At 48.3% G+C, this 20,679-nt stretch overlaps 1 protein-coding gene across 5 annotated transcripts in view; it reads left to right on the forward strand.

Moving 5' to 3' along the window:
* Positions 1-20,679, forward strand: part of LOC139756874 (inter alpha-trypsin inhibitor, heavy chain 4-like) — a 457,935-nt gene that overhangs the window by 48,242 nt on the left and 389,014 nt on the right. The window lies entirely within an intron of this gene.

Here is a 20,679-nt window from a genome sequence, read left to right on the forward strand (position 1 = left end):
GGGGGGAGGAGGGGAAGAAGTTAAGGGGGTGGGGGGTTTGTGTGTGTGTGAGTGTGTCCCTCACTCAACCCGTGAACATAGCTGGGAGATGATTCAAGGTCATCCGCGCGCCACACTACGCTTCCCCACCAACGTAAAGTGCAGCAGTGTACGCTCTTTTCATTCAGTCTTCACACACCACCACCACCACCCCCCACATCCCCTTTTTGACGCCGTCCATCAGTCCCGTCACATGCGTACTGTCTAGCGTAACACACACACACACACACACACACACACACACACACGAGCGTACGTCTGGCTTAGATTATTATTTACGAGTTACGTAACGTCTCTTAACTGTTGCGTCTGGTGTGGTTGCCCATATTGTGGCTGCTGTTATTGTTTTTCCGTTGTACTTGATTCTCAGGAACTTCAGGAGGGAAATGAGGTGACGCAGGTGAACGTGAAGGGCTTTTCGCGTGATCCTTTTTTATCGTATATAAGACGTGGAACTTTTTTGTTTTCATTGGTCTCTCCGTTGTACCACAGCGCTCCTTCAGTACGGTCGCTCGCCCCGTCCGTCCGTCCGTCCTTAGGCCGTCGCACGGACGGTGGGCGCACGCGCCTGCGACCTGCCTGCACGTACGTAGGTATCGCCTGCATCGGGAGGTTGGTTACGTGTGCGTGTTGGCTCTGCCAGTTTGGCTTAGGGTACATGTTGGTTCGTCACCTCACCCTCGCTTACGGCCCAGCATGCCAGCTTCCCTGGCTCTCTCCCCTCACCTCACCTGCGGCTCAGCATCCCTCTCTCTCCTCACCTGCGGCTCAGCATCCCTCTCTCACCCCACCTTCGGCACAACCTTCCCTCTGCTCACCTGCGGCACAGCTTTCCTGCCTTTACCTCCGGCATGACTTCCCTTCTTTTCACCTGCGGCAAAGCGTCTCTACCTCCCTTTACCTGCATCAAAGCTTCCCTCCCTCCTTATCTGCGCCACGGCCTGCCTGTCTCCCCTTACCTGCGACATAGCTTCCTTCCCTCACCTGCGGCACAGTGTCCCTCACCGCACTTACGGTATAGCCTCGCCTCCTTTCACTTGTGGCACAGCCTCCCTCCTTGCCCTCCCATGCGGCACAACCTCACACCCTCCCCTTCCCGTGCGGCACAGCTTCCCCTTCCTCATCTGCGGCACTCATGCGGCTGCCGGGCGGAGGGTCTAGTGGCATCTTTCATGAATAATAAGGGAAGTGGGAGAGTCGTAATTTTTTTCCACTTGCGTTGCCTTCGTCTGCAGTGGGAGGGCGGTCGACTTGCCGAAGGGGAAGGGGAGAGAGAGAGGGGCGACTCACCTTGCAGGAGGGAGAGAGAGAGAGGCTGCTCGACCTACAGGTGGGAGGGGCGGCCGACCTGCAGTGGGGAGGGAGGGGGCACTCTAACCTGCAGGGGGGCGGGGGCGGACCGACAGCAGGAGGGAAGGCCAGCCTAACCTCCAGGAGGGAGTAAGGGGTGGCCCGACCTGTAGGAGGGAGAGAAGAAGGGGTAATCCGACCTTCAGGAGGGAGGGGTCGCCCGATCTGCAGGAGGGAGGGAAGAAGAGGGGTAACCCGATCTGCAGGTGGGAGGGCAGTAGGGATAGCCTGACTTAAAGGAGGGAGGGGCGGCTCAGCTTGCAGGTGGAGGGAGGGAGATCTCGACCTGCAGTAGGGAGGTACGAAGGGGTGGTGGCCAGACCCGTAGGAGGGAGAGATGACCCAACCTAACGGTGGGAGGGAGGGAGAGACTGAGAAGGAACACTGTGTTGTGTGGTGAAGGTATACTGCCGTGGACATTTTATAGGAAAGTAATATAAAGGGGGAGTGGGGAGAGAAACCGTGGAAGGAGACTCTCATCTGAAACGAGAGAGAGAGAGAGAGAGAGAGAGAGAGAGAGAGAGAGAGAGAGAGAGAGAGAGAGAGAGAGAGAGAGATAAGGTTCAGGGGAAGTTTTTTTTATCAAACTTTTGACGTCGAGTATGCGCACCGACAACATGCGGAGGTGACATTCCTCCATCGTTCACCCATCCGTACAGCTGAGCCTTTTGCCCGCCTCGTTAACAAGTCTTTATTTATGATGATTACGTCTGCATGTAAGTAGGGGGGGGGGGGGGGTAAGTATTCCCACGGTAAGGAAATTATTACGGTTCTTGAAAACTTCGTCTTGGAAACCACCTTGAAACCTTTTATTTTTCCCCTCCTATCTTTTATTTTTCCCCTCCTATCTTTTCTCTTGCTTATTTATGGGACGGAATTTGTTTTGTTGCTCTTCTCTGAAGTCGCTCTATTTTCCCCGTCGCCTTTCGTTCTCACGTCTGGGGCACCTGAATTGAAGGTCGTGTTGCAGACGACCTGTGACCCCGAGGGATGTCAGGAGAGAGAGAGAGTGTATATATATATATATATTGTTGGATCCTTGGTTTTGTAATTACTGGTTCAGGGTATAAGAAGGAACAGTCCTCTTCTTTATGTGACAAGGTGCTAACCATTGTTTTGTGTGTTTTAGGTTGTTAATGATGATCATTCAGGGGTATTTCTCTTCTGATGATGGATGACTGAACATGGGGAGGGAGGGAGGGAAGGGACTTCCCTCCATGAGGGGGGAGAGAATGTCCTCTCCATGAGGAGGGAGAGAATGTCCTCTCCATGAGGAGGGAGGGAGTTTTCTTAGTGATTCTGGTGACGAAGGTGGCTTCCACCTTAACTAGGCCTGTGTGGCTTGGGTTGAAAAGAGATAGGAGTATCAGAAATATAATTACCTGAAAAAGAAAGATAGGAAAAAAAAGATGTTTAAAGATGAGAGATTAGTTAGAGGAAAGAAACCTGGGTGTATGGTAATGTTGCTAGGTCTGGCTGGGTAGGTTTGTTTTAATGAGACAAGATAAGTACAGCGTGCCTGACACGGAGGGTGTGTTACCGATCGCTCTGAGCATCGCTTCAGCTGCCGTCTAACCAAACCCATCCCTTACTAGTAAAGGAAGTACCTTCTTGTTAAAGCCATCCTGGCATAAATAAACTCTGTAGCTCTGAAAACCCACACCCCCACCCCTCTCTCCCTCATTCCCGCACCATGATGTAACCACATCACCAAAGTTAAGACCGCCTCTAAACCAAATCCTGCTTAAACCCTGGCTGCCATGGTTTAATCCGGGCTCAGGCCCCTGACCATCTTGATTAAATCCCATCCTTATGGGCTTCCCTCACCCACCTGCCTTGATGTGACGTACCTCCAGACAACTGCGCCATGAAAAAGTTCGGTGTAGAGTTAATGGTTGGTGGAGGGAGGGAGGGGGGTGATAATCTCCCCGCCCTCCTCCTACCCCATCCGTGCCACAGACCCACCCCCTCCCCTTTCCACAGCCTGCCTGTGGGCCGACATCCGCCCTGTTGCTTGTCCAATTGGATTAAGTGGATCGTCCCAGAGAGAGAGAGAGAGAGAGAGGCATGGCTGGAAGCATTTGCCTCCATACCCTAACTTGACCTGACCCCCCAACACACACTGTCTGGGAAACCTGGCTGCATATTCCTAGGTCATGTATTTCGCTGTTTACCGTAACGTTAGTATCAAGCAGTTTCAGACGGTTGTCGGTATGATAATTCAATATGAAGAAAGTTTAATGCGGTAGTGTGATTATAAGTAGTTCGAATTAAGTCATATATACACACGGTGGTGCATGGCCTAGGTTTAATGTGGTTTTGAATCTAGCTTCGTCACTGGCACTGAACTACCATGTGCAATCAGGTGTCGACGACCGTAATGGCAGTGTCTGAATAAGGCCATCATGCCTGGTGATGCTTTATGCCTTGTTTATCCCGGTATGTTATCATTCACAGAACAAAGGTTAATGTGAGGTACGTGATGGTGGCTGGTGGCCGACCGACCGTAGCGCGTGGGGGGTATTCGAATCTCCCTCCTCCTGCTGCTCCTCCTCCCTCCTCCTCCTCCTGGGGGTGTTACAGATGGCCAAAGCCTATCTCTTTGTTTTGGCCATTGAAAATTATGGTTATTGCCTACTTGCTGGCGGCATGGGTGAGTGTTGGTCGTTGCTCATCTCGCCGCCTCTGCTTTCGAAAAGGATTGGTTTCCTTCTTTTTTTTATATATTTGTATATTTATATTTGGGAGGGTTATATATATGTGTATGATCCGTGTATTGAACTCGGTCATGTTGGTTTGGTTTTTGAGTGAGTGGTTGGAAAGTGCTGTGGGCCAGCGAAGACAGATATTCCAGACTGCTTGGCGTGTGGGACAAGCGATGCTTGATACATAGATAGTAGAATACAAAAAATTTCTCTATTACTCACGTTTTGGCAAGTTTGTCTACTTTACATGTTGAACAAAACCAAAATCTCTTGCGGGTCTGGAAAACAAGAGTGTGTATTATAAATTCACGTAACACAACTATTTGTATAATGTATTTTATGTATTAAGTAGAGTTTGTTGATTTATATACAGTAGCAGATCGTGTTCGCCACCAGACGTTTTAAACCACTTCGAAGTTTCCTAACTTGTAGTTGCGGGAGAACGCTACGCTGCCTTGGTGATAATGTATGAATATTTAATGTTAAGTGTAGTTGCAGGAGAAGACCACCTCCCCCCCCCCCCCCCTTGTGCTGATGAATGTGTATTAAATTTTCATTGCTGTTTGACTGATTGGAGTGGGGAGGGGTGGGTGTTGCAGGCCCTGGAAAACTTGAAACTAACTCTTATTTTGACGTGGATCTGCTTTTGATGCCGGTGTTGTCAACACGAGGTCCTGGGAGATCTGTTCATCGTTGCGTGAATGCATTATCCTAAAAAGTATCTCTGGCCTGAACGCTGTGTTGAAAGTTTGTATCGCGTTAGGCTGAGATAGGTTATAGAGTTTGGGAGGTGTGTGTGTGTGTGTGTGTTGCCGGCCATTACGTTTGAACAGACGTTGATTGTCGTTAGGAGAGCCACACTTAAAGGTCATTGTGAAGTTATTCCTCACACACACACACACACACACACACACACACACACACACACACACACATGTATATTCCTTGGTCAGAAAGTTTTTAATCTATTCCTGTATGCCACATATTGTTGTTTATTGATAGATTATTCACTCCGAGATGAATGTGGCTGAGAAGTAATGCTTGTGGGAATTCTTTCCAAAATTTATGAACCATTGTAGTAAGTGCAACACTAGATTGTATATATATATATATATATATATATATATATATATATATATATATATGTATATATGTATATATGTATATATATGTATGTGTGTGTGTGTGTGTGTATGTGCGTATGTGTGTGTATGTGTGTGTGTGTGTGTATGTATATATATATGTATATTATCCCTGGGGATAGGGGTGAAAGAATACTTCCCACGTATTCCTCGCGTGTCGTAGAAAGCGACTAGAGGGGACGGGAGCGGGGGGCCGGAAATCCTCCCCTCCTTGTATTAACTTTCTAAAATGGGAAACAGAAGAAGGAGTCACGCGGGGAGTGATCATCCTCCTCGAAGGCTCAGAGTGGGGTGCCTAAATGTGTGTGGATGTAACCAAGATGTGAAAAAAGGAGAGATAGGTAGTATGTTTGAGGAAAGGAACCTGGATGTTTTGGCTCTGAGTGAAACGAAGCTCAAGGGTAAAGGGGAAGAGTGGTTTGGAAATGTCTGGGGAGTGAAGTCAGGGGTTAGTGAGAGGACAAGAGCAAGGGAAGGAGTAGCAATACTCCTGAAACAGGAGTTGTGGGAGTATGTGATAGAATGTAAGAAAGTAAATTCTCGATTAATATGGGTAAAATTGAAAGTTGATGGAGAGAGGTGGGTGATTATTGGTGCATATGCACCTGGGCATGAGAAGAAAGATCATGAGAGGCAAGTGTTTTGGGAGCAGCTGAATGAGTGTGTTAGCGGTTTTGATGCACGAGACCGGGTTATAGTGATGGGTGATTTGAATGCAAAGGTGAGTAATGTGGCAGTTGAGGGAATAATTGGTATGCATGGGGTGTTCAGTGTTGTAAATGGAAATGGTGAAGAGCTTGTAGATTTATGTGCTGAAAAAGGACTGATGATTGGGAATACCTGGTTTAAAAAGCGAGATATACATAAGTATACTTATGTAAGCAGGAGAGATGGCCAGAGAGCGTTATTGGATTACGTGTTAATTGACAGGCGTGCGAAAGAGAGACTTTTGGATGTTAATGTGCTGAGAGGTGCAACTGGAGGGATGTCTGATCATTATCTTGTGGAGGCTAAGGTGAAGATTAGTATGGGTTTTCAGAAAAGAGGAGTGAATGTTGGGGTGAAGAAGGTGGTGAGAGTAAGTGAGCTTGGGAAGGAGACCTGTGTGGGGAAGTACCAGGAGAGACTGTGTACAGAATGGAAAAAGGTGAGAACAATGGAAGTAAGGGGAGTGGGGGAGGAATGGGATGTATTTAGGGAATCAGTGATGGATTGCGCAAAAGATGCTTGTGGCATGAGAAGAGTGGGAGGTGGGCTGTTTAGAAAGGGTAGTGAGTGGTGGGATGAAGAAGTAAGAGTATTAGTGAAAGAGAAGAGAGAGGCATTTGGACGATTTTTGCAGGGAAAAAATGCAATTGAGTGGGAGAAGTATAAAAGAAAGAGACAGGAGGTCAAGAGAAAGGTGCAAGAGGTGAAAAAAAGGGCAAATGAGAGTTGGGGTGAGAGACTATCAGTAAATTTTAGGGAGAATAAAAAGATGTTCTGGAAGGAGGTAAATAGGGTGCGTAAGACAAGGGAGCAAATGGGAACTTCAGTGAAGGGCGTAAATGGGGAGGTGATAACAAGTAGTGGTGATGTGAGAAGGAGATGGAATGAGTATTTTGAAGGTTTGTTGAATGTGTCTGATGACAGAGTGGCAGATATAGGGTGTTTTGGTCGAGGTGGTGTGCAAAGTGAGAGGGTTAGGGAAAATGATTTGGTAAACAGAGAAGAGGTAGTAAAAGCTTTGCGGAAGATGAAAGCCGGCAAGGCAGCAGGTTTGGATGGTATTGCAGTGGAATTTATTAAAAAAGGGGGTGACTGTATTGTTGACTGGTTGGTAAGGTTATTTAATGTATGTATGACTCATGGTGAGGTGCCTGAGGATTGGCGGAATGCGTGCATAGTGCCATTGTACAAAGGCAAAGGGGATAAGAGTGAGTGCTCAAATTACAGAGGTATAAGTTTGTTGAGTATTCCTGGTAAACTATATGGGAGGGTATTGATTGAGAGGGTGAAGGCATGTACAGAGCATCAGATTGGGGAAGAGCAGTGCGGTTTCAGAAGTGGTAGAGGATGTGTGGATCAGGTGTTTGCTTTGAAGAATGTATGTGAGAAATACTTAGAAAAGCAAATGGATTTGTATGTAGCATTTATGGATCTGGAGAAGGCATATGATAGAGTTGATAGAGATGCTCTGTGGAAGGTATTAAGAATATATGGTGTGGGAGGCAAGTTGTTAGAAGCAGTGAAAAGTTTTTATCGAGGATGTAAGGCATGTGTACGTGTAGGAAGAGAGGAAAGTGATTGGTTCTCAGTGAATTTAGGTTTGCGGCAGTGGTGTGTGATGTCTCCATGGTTGTTTAATTTGTTTATGGATGGGGTTGTTAGGGAGGTGAATGCAAGAGTTTTGGAAAGAGGGGCAAGTATGAAGTCTGTTGGGGATGAGAGAGCTTGGGAAGTGAGTCAGTTGTTGTTCGCTGGTGATACAGCGCTGGTGGCTGATTCATGTGAGAAACTGCAGAAGCTGGTGACTGAGTTTGGTAAAGTGTGTGAAAGAAGAAAGTTAAGAGTAAATGTGAATAAGAGCAAGGTAATTAGGTACAGTAGGGTTGAGGGTCAAGTCAATTGGAAGGTATGTTTGAATGGAGAAAAACTGGAGGAAGTGAAGTGTTTTAGATATCTGGGAGTGGATCTGGCAGCGGATGGAACCATGGAAGCAGAAGTGGATCATAGGGTGGGGGAGGGGGCAAAAATCCTGTGAGCCTTGAAGAATGTGTGGAAGTCGAGAACATTATCTTGGAAAGCAAAAATGGGTATGTTTGAAGGAATAGTGGCTCCAACAATGTTGTATGGTTGCGAGGCGTGGGCTATGGATAGAGTTGTGCGCAGGAGGATGGATGTGCTGGAAATGAGATGTTTGAGGACAATGTGTGGTGTGAGGTGGTTTGATTGAGTAAGTAACGTAAGGGTAAGAGAGATGTATGGAAATAAAAAGAGCGTGGTTGAGAGAGCAGAAGAGGGTGTTTTGAAATGGTTTGGGTGCATGGAGAGAATGAGTGAGGAAAGATTGACCAAGAGGATATATGTGTCGGAGGTGGATGGAACGAGGAGAAGTGGGAGACCAAATTGGAGGCGGAAAGATGGAGTGAAAAAGATTTTGTGTGATCGGGGCCTGAACATGCAGGAGGGTGAAAGGAGGGCAAGGAATAGAGTGAATTGGAACGATGTGGTATACCGGGGTTGACGTGCTGTCAGTGGATTGAATCAGGGTATGTGAAGCGTCTGGGTAAACCATGGAAAGCTGTGTAGGTATGTATATTTGTGTGTGTGGACGTATGTATATACATGTGTATGGGGGGGGGGGTGGGCCATTTCTTTCATCTGTTTCCTTGCGCTATCTCGCAAAAGCGGGAGACAGCAAAAAAAAGAAGAAAAATATATATATATATATATATATATATATATATATATATATATATATATATATATATATATATATATATATATCGCCGTTTCCTGGGAGAGAGAGAGAGAGTGGCATAATTGGTAGGAACGTTCTTTGTAATACCGCCGTGGTGGTGTGTTTACCGCTGCTGACCAGAGGCCCCGGTTCGATCCCCGGCGTAGGTAGATGGGAACCCACTCGGGTGTTCTTCCTTGGTCTGTGTGGAAGAATTTTTTTTTTCTTCTGGCTGTTGCCATGTACTAGGTAATGGCCCTTAACTGATGGGCTTGATGAGCCTATCAAGGGGGTGTCCATCCCCCGGGGACATGGCGGCCCATCACTGAAAAGACCAAGTCCGGCTAACAGGAATTGGGTAATTGGTGTTTTGATATGAACACATCTGTACGTGTTGATGACCCAGCACAAGAGCCACGGACATGTTCATCCAACCCCCGTACCTCGTGTGTGGGCTGGGAGGGAGGGGGTTAGTGAGGTGGTGGTGATGACCCCCTCCCTCCTCTCCATCCCTCCCCTACCCTCCTCCCCGTGTCGGCCGTTATGGAGGCTGTGATGTTATGTTCAGAAGACCAGGGAGTGGAAGGAGGTGGAGGCCAGCGTTGTCATGGCCATTGTGGTGTCCAGGCTAATTCCGGCCTCCCTCCGTGGCCGAAGGTCTGCCTCGTCTCTGACAATATGGATGACCCGACTCGTGTTGACCCGGGGAGGTTGACGAGGAGGAGGGAGGGAGGGGGTGTTGAGGAGGGAGGGGGTGTTGAGGAGGGAGGGGGAGATGATGTTGCTTTTGGTGTGCTCATGTGGGTGGGGAGGGGGAGGGCGTGTGGCCATGGTCAGGTCAGGTCGAGGGAGGGCGTGTGGCGGGGCGGCATCTCAGAGAAGAAGGCAAGATGATTTGACAGTTAAATTTCAGGGTATCTTTTTTTATATATATATATTTAGTCCATTGATCCGGAGGTTTAAAATTTAGTTTTTTTTAAACATCAGATTTCCGATTGGTGGTGTTTTGCTACTAAGGGTTGTGTGTGGGGAGGGGATACTTGTGAATTGGTGATGATAGGAAGACGTTTTTGAAGGTCAGCTGGTGGCTGGATCAGCGAGCGGGAGTGTGGGGTGCCCATGCTGTGGCTTGAGCTAGTGTGGAGGGTCGATTTGATAGGTTGATGTGGTTGCACACACACACACACACACACACACACACACACACACACACACACGACCCCTGACCTTTGACCCCACTCAGGGCAAAGGTTCATCTCATTTACATCTGTTGCTCTTTTTTTTGTGTGTGAGATACGGATGCTTACGCCATTCTTCTTCCCACCCGACCCCACCTACGCAGTCACACACACACACACACACACACACACAGACTAATTATTTCCAAACCAAAGTTCTATGTAGAGTTAAGTTGTACGCTTGTCTTCACTGACAGCGGTGTTTCTTTGCCATTAGCCTCCGGCTTTCTAGTGTATTCTGTTCTTGTATGAAAATACAGTATCTCCATTGTGTCCGGCAGCTGTTTGTGTGTGTGCGCAGTTTTGGGGCGTTTTAAGAATGCCTTTTTTTTTTCAATTTCACGACTCTCTCTCTCTCTCTCTCTCTCTCTCTCTCTCTCTCTCTCTCTCTCTCTCTCTCTCTCTCTCTCTCTCTACTTTTACGTGTTTCAGTTCAGTTTAGTTATTAATTTCTTCACTTTGCCTCAAAATACCACTTAAAAGAAGGTTGGTTGTGCCGAGTGTCCTTTCATTCCTAAAGTAGCGTTTTAGTTAGGTATTTTTCAAGTCGAATTATTTGATACATTGTAAGAACTCGTTAGTAATCATTGTGTATGTCGGTGTTGAGCGATGATGTTGGTATTTAATGGGTAATTACCTGGTTAATACCTGATTCTTGATTGTGTTCCATCTCTGGCCCCTGATTGGTTCATCTTTGTCACTTGTGGGTTGATCCTTACGTCTGATTGGCTAATCTCCTGCTTGATTGATTTAACTTCACAGCATTTGGATTACGTGTGTGTGTGTGTGTGTGTGTGTGTGTGTGTGTGTGTGTGTGTGTGTGTGTGTGTGTTATAGCATCGATCACTCGCTAATGATCCCCCGGGGCGGCGATCAATGTAGGATTGATCACTGTAATCTCTCATGGCCTGATTAGCTTATGGAGAAATTGACAAAGAAAATGGGCGTAGGTATCTTAGCACCGTACTTCGCCATACTGTATGCGTGACCGATTTTAAGTGATGTTAACCTTATCAAATAAGAGACACAGAGTAGAGGGTAGGATAGACATAGTGGGGATCTATCAGCGAGGTAAAGCCATGTATATATATATATATATATATATATATATATATATATATATATATATATATATATATATGTATGTATGTATATATATATTGTCTGTCCCTACGTCATAGAAGGACAGTTAGATATGTAACGAAGTATTCCCTCCGTCTGAGTAAGGTCTTACGCCTCTGTGTGTATTGCTGGGCTCTGCTGCTGCTCTCTCTCTCTCTCTCTCTCTCTCTCTCTCTCTCTCTCTCTCTCTCTCTCTCTCTCTCTCTCTCCGGGATAAAGTGCTCTGTGCTCTTTAATAATCTATAATTTGTTCTCTTCCTCACCGGGCGCGAGGTGTAAAATAGGCACACACACACACACACACACACACACACACACACACACACACACACACACACACACTGGACTCTTGGACCCCTCACAAACCACAGCAAATGATTCTGTCATCACCTCTTTGTCACCTCTGTCCATCTGTGCACATCCCTCCCATCTCTCTCTCTCTCTCTCTCTCTCTCTCTCTCTCTCTCTCTCTCCTCTCTCAACCCTACATCCTCCCCTTTCAAAAAAAAAGGAAAAAGAAAAGCCAGAGAGGAGGGCAGATGTGGTAGATGTATTGTGTTTTAAGGATCATGATTCCCTCCCTCCCTCCCTCCTTCCTTGTCCCTCCCTTCCATCCTTCCTTCCTTGTCCCTCCCTCCTCCCTTCTTCCTTGTCCCTCCCTCCCACCCTTCTTCCCTTGTCCCTCCCTCCTCCTCATTCCTTGACCCTCCCACCCTCCTCTCCTTTCTTGTCCCTCCCTCCCTCCCCTGCCTCCCTTGTTCCTCCCACCCTCCCCCTCCTTCCTTGTCCCTCCCTCCCTCCCCTCCTTCCTTGTCCCTCCCTCCCAACCTCCTTCCTTTTCCCTCCCTCCCTCCCCTCCTTCCTTGTCCCTCCCTCCCCCTGGCTTTATTTTCCTCGTGCAGGAGCCGTTTTTCCCTGGAAGTGCGTATCGTCTGGAGCCTCCAGTGTTCCAGAAAACGTCTGAGTAGAGTCTCGTCTTGTTTCCCAGACCCATTGCGTGAGTTGGACTGGAAAGAAGCGGAGGGAGTGTGTGTGTGTGTGTGTGTGTGTGTGTGTGTGTGTGTGTGTGTGTGTTTAGGTAGACAAAGCGGGATGGAGGAGGAGGAGGAGGAGGAAGGGCGTGTGCACCATGGAGTAAGGCCCAAATAGGCCCGAGGGATAGGTTCCTGGGGGGGGGGGATAGAGACGGGGCGACACAGGTCGGCAGACATGGTAAATTTAAGCTGCGCTGAAACACAGATGCGGAGGACATAGACGGATGCAGAAGAGAGAGAGAGACAGGGATGTAAACAGAGGCAGAATAGTGGGGCAGAGATGTAAACAGGAAGAATACAGAAATTTATACAGAGACAGAATTCTGGGACAGGTGTAAACGGGCAGAATACTGGGACAGATGTAAACAGAGGAAGACTACAGAGACAGATGTAAACAGAGGCAGAATACGGAGATAGATGTAAACAGAGGCAGAATACGGAGACAGATGTAAACAGAGGCAGAATACAGGGGCAGAAGATGACATAGACAGGAGAAGATTGAGTTACATCGATACACAGACCACGCAGACCCATGGCCCCTAGTGAGTTGGTGATCTGGCCTTGACACTACTCAGAGAAAAAGCAGACATGGACATGAGTATGAGAAATTGGTCGTCTGAAACGTGCACGTTGTACGCTGGAAGAGATGCACACGGGAGGAGGAAATGAAGAAATGCACACACAAGCCTTACCGTCAGAGCAGCGGGGGGACAACTACAGGTGGAGTGTAGCGTCTTATACTGTGGGTCGTGGAGGTGACAGAGATACCCACTCAGCAAGGTGCCTCATAACGGTGAGGTAAAAAGGGTAAACCACCACCTAACCACCACCCGTCCACCTCCTCCTGCAGGAGGGTCGGCTGGCGCCGTGGAGAGCCCCTCGACTAGCCTCGACCTCCTCCTGCAGGAGTGTCAGTTGGCGCCGTGGAGAGTCCTCCCCCCGACCAGCCTCGACCTCCTCCTGCAGGGGTGTCAGTTGGCGCCGTGGAAGAGTCCCCCTTCGACCAGCCTCGACCTCCTCCTGCAGGAGAGTCCCGTCTGCAGGGACGGAGAGCCAGCGCCTCAGGTTAGGGCCGCCGCGTGGGGAGGCCGACCCGTGGGGAGAGGGGGAACCTGTGAGGGCGGAGGATGGCTCTTGGGGAGGAACCTGATCTGGGGAGAGGGTATGGCATCGTGGGAAGGGGAGTGATGGAAGGAAGGGGAGGGAGCATCAGGTAAGGAGGAGGATGCTGGGGGGGGGTCTTTTCCCCCCCTCCCCTCCCACTTCTCCCTTCCGGGTGAGTCCCCGAACTTGTCCTGACACACACACACACACACACACACACACACACACACACACACACACACACACACATATATATATATATATATATATATATATATATATATATATATATATATATAGATAGATAGATAGACAGATATTCCATGTAATACGAGAGATATTTTATATGCAAGATTTTTTTAAGACGAGAGAGAGAGAGAGAGAGAGAGAGAGAGAGAGAGAGAGAGAGAGAGAGAGAGAGAGAGAGTTTGCCCCCCTCAGAGCTCACCTCGCCATGAATCTAGAATTGCCTTCCCCAGAATGGCGTGGACACAGCCTCCAGTATGTCCACACCCTCCCACCATCCCCTCCAGAATTTCCCAAATGGACCTCCTTTCACGGCCCGAACTTGCTCGCGTATGTTTCATACATGATATATACACGTGTATATGGCCGAGAGAGAGAGAGAGAGAGAGAGAGAGAGAGAGAGAGAGAGAGAGAATCATTTTCTTTCTCAAGCAAGGGACTGATCTATCGTCTTGCTCTTGGGGATGAACGGCTAGGATTGGCTGTGGGCCGGCTTCCTGTATTAGGCCATATATATTTTCGTTTCCAAAGATAATATAAAGATGGGCGGCGCGTTATTTATATGCGGGTTCGTGACATGTAAGCAGAACTGTAAACGAGGAGGTCAAATACGATGACGACACCGTAAATGTAAAAGAGTTGGACTGAAGGGTAGGGCTGGTGATGGGGTTGGTTGAAGGGTAGGGCTGGTGATGGGGTTGATTGAAGGGTAGGGCTGGTGATGGGGTTGATTGAAGGGTAGGGCTGGTGATGGGGTTGGCTGAAGGATAGGGCTGGGGGGTGGGGGTTAGCAGCGTATTTCCCCTGGAGGCGTCAGAGCAGAGAGAACACGTCCTTGGGGCCACACTGTGCTCCTTCCCCTCCCTGGGGAAGGACATTCAAGGAAGGCCATAAATTCGGCCAACAACGCGGAAGTGGCCGAGTTGGACCTTGAGTGCGGGGGGGGGGGGGCAGCAGTCCCGAGTGACACCCCTCCCCCAATCCCCCCCCCCCTCGGTCGGTAATGACTCCCGTTTTCTGTCGATTTAGTCGGCGTGGGGGGGGTAATAATAGTAGTAGTAGTAGTAGTCGTAGTAATAGTCGTCGTCGTCGTAGTAGTAGTAGTAGTAGTAGTCGTAGTAGTAGTCGTAGTAATAGTCGTCGTCGTCGTCGTAGTAGTAGTAGTAGTAGTAGTAGTATTGGTAGTAGTAGTCGTAGTAGTAGTAGTAGTCGTAGTAGTCGTAGTAGTAGTAGTAGTCGTAGTAGTAGTAGTAGTAGTAGTCGTAGTCGTAGTAGTAGTAGTAGTAGTAGTAGTAGTAGTATTGGTAGTAGTAGTCGTAGTAGTAGTAGTAGTCGTAGTAGTCGTAGTAGTAGTAGTAGTCGTAGTAGTAGTAGTAGTAGTAGTCGTAGTCGTAGTAGTAGTAGTAGTAGTAGTAATAGTCGTAGTAGTAGTAGTAGTAGTAGTAGTATGTGGGGGTGGGAGGGAGGCCCTTCCGTTCGCTTATCGTCTTATCATGTAATTGCTGTTGAGTCTTGGGTTGGCAGCGGATGATGATAATAATTATCATCAGGTCTCCAGGTCAATTGCTGGGTCTGTGTCTCCCTGAATTCAAGGTTGAATTCAGGCCCCTTCCCTCCCCTTCTCCCCTCCCTCCCCCACTCCGCCGCTACGAGTTTGGGGAGTGGGAGTGGGGGGAAGGGTTTTGGAGGGGGGGGGGGGTGTTCGAATGTGGGTTCTTGAAGGGGGAAGGAGGAGGAGGAGGGTGGAGTGGATATTTTTTTTTTTTTTTTTTAGAAGTGGAGTGAGACCTTGAGGCAGAGTTTGCCTTAAGTGGGTCGAGAATGGGGAGTTTAGCATTATCTTTGTGTGTGTGAGAGAGAGAGAGAGAGAGAGAGAGAGAGAGAGAGTAGTGGAGAGAAGACTATAATTAGTAATATAATTAGCAAAATAATTAGCACTGTGATTAGGGAAATAGATGCTTTAATGTACTGGATTATATATGTATATTTCTTGAGTTAGATTATTTTTTTGAAGGGAAAAAAGATAAAAAGAACTGGTGAGGCCTATTTGCGAAGGAGGGGGAGGGGGTGGGAGGGAAGGAATGTGATGGAATAGGATAGGCGTAAGTGGTAGGCCTAGGAGAGATTTTAGAGGGGCAGGGGGGGTGTTAGGCCCAGGTGTTTGGGTGGGATTGGAGGTGAGGGATTAATTTGGGATTATAGATGGAACGTGTGTATGTGTGTGTGTGTGTGTGTGTGTGTGTGTGTGTGTGTGTGTGTACAGCTCATGGCTACAGAGACTGTTGTGTGCGTGTGTACGTACAATTGTGTCACTGTGGCCACACGAATACGTGGAGGTTTACAATTTACAGCAGGAGGTGGTTTACAATTTACAGCAGGAGGTGGTTTACAGTTTACAGCAGGAGGAGTGAAGCCTTCGTTTCAGCATCATATCTTACAGTATTATTCTTCATAAGTATTTATCTTACACGCATAGTGATAATATCCTCCTCCTATATTATTTTATTATATTTTCTCAATTATTGAGAATATATTGTACTATACGCACTATGGACAGGTTACCAGTAAATGAGAAATTAATAATGATTTCAATTGCATGATTTAGAAGCTCGTTAGAGATAGCCACCTGTCGTTGGAATACAAGGTATATATATATATATATATATATATATATATATATATATATATATATATATATATATATATATTTAGGTCTGTTGTCTGGCTCATGCATTTGGCAGCGCTGGCGTAACAAAATGCGATCGGGATTGAGTTAATGTACGCACCTTCCCTCACTGAAGGAAACCACACATCTCACACAGCACCTCCTCCTCCTCCTCCCTCTCACGCCCAATAGAATCCTCTCGTATAAATAGATTTCTTGATATAATTATCTCGGGGTAAAAATTCCTGGTAGGCTGGCTATGGACGCGTTTTCTTTTCGTCTCGTTTTCTACGCGCCCTGGGGGAGATGTCGGGTGGAGATTTTGAGACAGCCTCTCGCATAATATATATATTTTTTTCCTTTCCCACCACCTCACTCGCTCTCTCACCTTATCTCTCTTCCATGGGTTTATCCCATCCTCGCGCCGCCGCCGCCGCACGGGAACCATCAGTTAGGCTTGAATTCCGTTTATTCGTCAGGAGAGAAAAAAGAAAAAAGAAAATAAGTTTTAAGGTTTTTATTTTCTTCGTTCTTACAAGTGTGCGTGTGTGTGTGTGTGTGTGTGTGTGCTGACGTCGTCAGGACTTTGCTTGAGAGAGAGAGAGAGAGAGAGAGAGAGAGAGAGAGAGAGAGAGAGAGAGAGAGAGAGAGAGAAGAAAGAAAAGAATTCGTTACCACCCACATGAGAACCTGCTTGTGGTGTGAGTATGTAGCACAGAGAACAGGGTGTCAGGCTGGCGAGCAGTGTCCCCCCCTCCCCCCCCATTGTTGCTATTTGGGTTTTGGCGGGGAAGGATCATATTTACGCACCCACCCTCCCGCAGACGACCGCGCTTCCACCCCACAACCCACCCATCACACGTGAGGGGGAAGGGGGAGGAGGACGCACCCTGTGGTGGTTCGTCTCCCACGTCCACCATACATTTTTCGCCGCTTCGGTGCTCCAGCTAGCGTGCCCTTTGACCTCCCTGATTTTGACCAGTCAGGGGGCGTGACCGTACCTCTCCTAGGGGGGGTTACCTCTCCCCCTCTCCTGGGGGGTTTACCTCTCCCCCAGTACGGCACCTGTCCACACTGCCAGGAAGCCATACTGTCTTTGGAATGCAGCCTCGAACAGACCAATAGATCATGTGGACGGAACGTACTAGAAATGGCGAAAACCTCCGGGTATATTTTTAGAGAAAAAAAGGATGGGTGGATGGGGGGGTGGTTAAGAGTGGAGTGTCCCAGGCTCCATTATAATATGACACACACACACAGAGGGAGGAGGTGAGGAGGGGGGTGGATATTGCCAACGCTCTCAAACAAGTTGTTTCTTATGGGCCAAGTTTAACGTGTAAAGTTTATAAATGTGTAGCGAGTTGTGCTTAGTGTGGTGGTAAACCTGGGTAATCAGGTTTACTTCTGGGTTTATATATATATATATATATATATATATATATATATATATATATATATATATATATATATATATATATATATATATGGCTTGGTGTTGGGTGATGGTGTGGTTTGTGCGATGGTGCTAAGTAATGTTACATGTATACGTTCATGTGATGACGATGTGGTCCTATGGCGACCTGATGTTGTGGTTGTGTTGTGTGGTGTTTTCGTGTGTGGTTGGCGCATTCGAAGGGTGTGTGGTAGATGGATGTCGCGAGGGTTGTATGGTGTGATAGATTGATTTTGCGAGGGCTTTATGGTGTGGTGTGGTTGATGTGGTGAGAGGTCGTGTTGGTAAACAGAGTGTATGGTTAAGGTGGGTGTGTGGTAGGGACGCGATCATGTGTTGGAGTGTTATGTAGAGTATTTCTTTTTTTTTCCCTGGTATTTTGTGTGGATGAATGTGGTAACTTGGAGGAGGGGAGGGTTGTGTGGTAGTGTGATTTTCTTTGGTAGTGGTTTTGGTAGGGTTGTGTGTGTGTGTGTGTGTGTGTGTGATGTAGTGCGATGGTAAACTGTAGTGTTGTGGGATGTAGCAGATGCAGGGCCCGTGAAGGGGATGTGTGTGTGTGAATGAATGTAGTGTCCCCACGTTTCAGTGAATGACCGTGTGGAGGGGGTTTATGAATGAGTGACTTATTGGGCATGACCTCTTACTGGGCTCCTGAGCAACACACTAACTACCTAGCCACCCACCCAGCTAGAAGCGATTCAAGGGGTCTGGGGGGCTGGCTGGCTCGGGTCTTAGGGACGGTGTAAGGGAGGTATACATTTTGGTGTCTGATTAAGGTGTGTGAGAGAGAGAGACGTCCAGAGGCCTTTGAAGGCGTAGAGAGAGAGAGAGAGAGAGAGAGAGAGAGAGAGAGAGAGAGAGAGAGAGAGAGAGAGAGAGAGAGAGAGAGAGAGAGAGAATTTCTGGAATTGTCTCAGACACGTGTCATTGTGAGCATGGAGAAGGAAACGGTATGCAAATCCGGGCCCTTTGAATCCTCTACTTTCCCCCTCGGAAAATGGGTGGTGGAGGGTGGTGGTTAACCAGTGTTGGTGGAGTCCCGTGTCTTTCCTTGGTGGATGGTCGTGCTCCCCATGCCCGACCCCTGGTGGAGTCCCGTGTGCTCCCATGTCCGACCCCTGGTGGAGTCCCGTGTGCTCCCATGCCCGACCCCTGGTGGAGTCCCGTGTGCTCTCATGCCCGACCCTGATGGAGTCCCGTGTGTTGTGTTTCCCATGCCCGACCCCTGGTGGAGTCCCGTGTGTTGTGCTCCCCATGCCCGACCCCTGGTGGAGTCCCGTGTGTTGTGTTTCCCATGCCCGACCCCTGGTGGAGTCCCGTGTGTTGTGCTCCCCATGCCCGACCCTGATGGAGTCCCGTGTGTTGTGTTTCCCATGCCCGACCCCTGGTGGAGTCCCGTGTGTTGTGCTCCCCATGCCCGACCCCTGGTGGAGTCCCGTGTGTTGTGTTTCCCATGCCCGACCCCTGGTGGAGTCCCGTGTGTTGTGCTCCCCATGCCCGACCCCTGGTGGAGTCCCGTGTGCTCCCATGCCCGACCCCGGTGGAGTCCCGTGTGCTCCCATGCCCGACCCTGCTCGCTCTCGTATACCAGCCCAGCTGCTGGGGTGAGGGAGGAGCCAGGACGTGCATCAACGGCAGGCGACACACGGGAATTAGATTTCGTGTTTTTAGTTAGTGTCCGAGGCACTGGTGGTGGTCACTGATACCAAGAAGGTTTTCTTTTTAAATAAAGTTATTGGATTAACAGAAGGTGTTCTTGGACTAACAGAAGGTGTTCTTGGATTAACAGGTGTTCTTGGATTAACAGGTGTTCTTGGATTAACAGAAGGTGTTCTTGGATTAACAGAAGGTGTTCTTAGGCTGCCAGGTGTTCTTGGACCAACAGGAGGTGTTCTTCGACTGCCAGAAGGTGTTGGATCAGCAAAATTATTGTCGTCTCTGGTACAGTTCCTCTCTCGTTGTGAAATATATCAAAGAACGTCGAAACACACTTAAACCTCCGCCACAGCGACAAGAATGAGGGGGGACTCATAGCGCACACGAGAGTACCTCAACTACCTCGTTAGCGATGCCCCTCATCACTCATCATCGGAGAGTATGTGAAAGCTCTTCCATGCCAACACACTTGCCTGTCGTCTGATGGCGCCATGGCTTCTTAGCGAGGCAGGCGGGGCTGCGTGGAGCGAGAGAGAGAGAGAGAGAGAGAGAGAGAGAGAGAGAGAGAGAGAGAGAGAGAGAGAGAGAGAGAGCCAGCCTCGACCTGGGATGACAGGCCATAATTGTCCAGTAGGAGCATTTACAGAGCGCAGCTCACAGTAGACTCGGGAGGTCTCGTGCGACACATTCCTGAGCGAAAGTCGAGGATTATGAAGAAGAAGAAGAAAGAAAGAAACGATGGTGTATTTTGCTTTTTTTTTTTCTGGCATTCAGTGACACGTCAGTGAGCGGGGAGGGGTTGGTTAGACGTTCCGTGCAGAAGCAGGTGACGCAACAGTCACACGCTACTGTTACGTAGACCCGCGTCCGTAACACGACCAGGCGTAACGTGGCGTACGTCCTGGTGTGTGTGTGTGACGTCGGGGAGTTCTTCAGGGTCGCCTGGCTACAGCTGCTACTGTTGTTACTGCTGCTTCTGTTGCTGCTGCTGCTGTTGCTGCTGCTACTGCTACTGTTGCTGCTGCTACTGCTACGTCTTTATCAACGTCCTACATAAGGATCGTACCGTCGTGTTCCAGTCGCGTACCGTCGTGCTCATGGTAATGTTATTTAACACACACACACACACACACACACACACACACACACACACACACACACAAATCATCCCAGGTAAATTCGCGTGGTCCTGGACAGTCAGCCGGGAGCAAATTACTGAGCCATGTTGTGGGGCCCGCTAGTGTCGAAAACATGGCCTGGCTGACGAACCATGGCTCCACCAGCTGTCTCTGCTTCTGCTGCTGTTGTTACAACCATCGTGGCGAGCGGCGTAAATAATCTAGCCTAATTATGGTAATGAAGGAAGTCCCCAGGCGAGTTGGTGCCGGGAGAGTAAATATGAAATGACGTATCTGGAGATAAAGCGAGGGAAGAATGGACGCCAGTAAATGGGGACGAAGTTTGTGATGGAAGGTATAAA

The sequence above is a fragment of the Panulirus ornatus genome, chromosome 23 (genome assembly GCF_036320965.1).
Source record: "Panulirus ornatus isolate Po-2019 chromosome 23, ASM3632096v1, whole genome shotgun sequence".
Classification (NCBI taxonomy): Eukaryota; Metazoa; Arthropoda; class Malacostraca; order Decapoda; family Palinuridae; genus Panulirus; species Panulirus ornatus.